Raw genomic sequence first — 1,320 nt, forward strand, 5'->3', positions numbered from 1 at the left:
GCTAGAGATAATTTATTCAGACTTAGTTTGTTACAGACACTGCGGTATAATACGCGCTGTTCCATGCGGGCACATTTGAAGTACGCATGGTTTCCTCCTAGAGGTTGGTACTCTTCCTCATATGCCATGCCCTGGTACCCTCTCCTGCCATAGTAACTGGTCATGTTGTGTCCGATTCACTTCTCTTGCTAACTTACGCTGTAATGGATGTGATACAGCGTTATAAACAATGTTCCCGTATTCGAATCGAGAGTTTGACGACATGTGTTTGCTTACGAAAAGGCAAATGGTAACGATCAGCAAGGTTGTATCAGGAGACCTATCTCCGCCAACAACCACAGCATTCAATATTTGCCGAGCGGTCTAAGGCGCTGCAGTCACGGACTGTGCGGCTGGTCCCGGCGGAGGTTCGAATCCTCCCTCGGGCACGGGTGTGTGTGTTTGTCCTTAGGATAATTTAGGTTAAGTAGTGTGTACGCTTAGGGGCTGATAGCCTTAGCAGTTAAATCCCATAAGATTTCACACACACATTCAATATTTGCAGAAGTGTTTCGCCGTTTGTCTGATATAGGGTCGTTTCAGGAAACAGGAAATCATGAAGGACATACACGAAATGTTGAGACACCAGACTTGAAGGAAAATGTAATTAACGTTGTAGAGGGCGACCTCCTTGTGAGTACCAGGCAGTTGCCCCGCCAATATAGGGTAAGCCACACGACGGCGTGGAACATGCTCCATAACAATTGTTTCTACACTTATCACCTACAGCGTGTACAGGGCTTACTAGCAACAGATGAGGCCCCCTTTACGCGAAGTGGTATCTTGGTTCAAATGGCTCTAAGCACTATGGGACTTAACATCTGAGGTCATCAGTCCCCTAGACTTAGAAACTACTTAAACCTAACTAACCTAAGGACATCACACACATCCATGCCCGAGACAGGATTCGAACCTGTGACCGTAGCAGCAGCGCGGTTCCGGACTGAAGCGCCTAGAACCGCTCGGCCACAACGGCCGGCGAAGTGGTATCTCCACTTTTCATAACAGTCATCTATGGGATGGTATGCAGAACCCCAATGATACGGTGACAGCGAATCATCAGCATCGGTGCAGTCGGAGTGTGTGGGCCGGGATAATTGGCGACCATAGTTTGGGACCAGTCTTCCTTCCACGACGCCCAACTGGCCGGAACTATCGGCGTTTCTTGCGAGTGACTCTACCTCCCCTGCTGGAAGAAGTGCCATTGATAATTCGAAGGGTTATGTGGCTGCTACATGATGGTGCTCCAGCCCACTTCACCACTAATGTCCGGGCGCATCT

Source organism: Schistocerca serialis, chromosome 2 (genome assembly GCF_023864345.2).
Source record: "Schistocerca serialis cubense isolate TAMUIC-IGC-003099 chromosome 2, iqSchSeri2.2, whole genome shotgun sequence".
In the NCBI taxonomy this organism is placed as follows: domain Eukaryota; kingdom Metazoa; phylum Arthropoda; class Insecta; order Orthoptera; family Acrididae; genus Schistocerca; species Schistocerca serialis.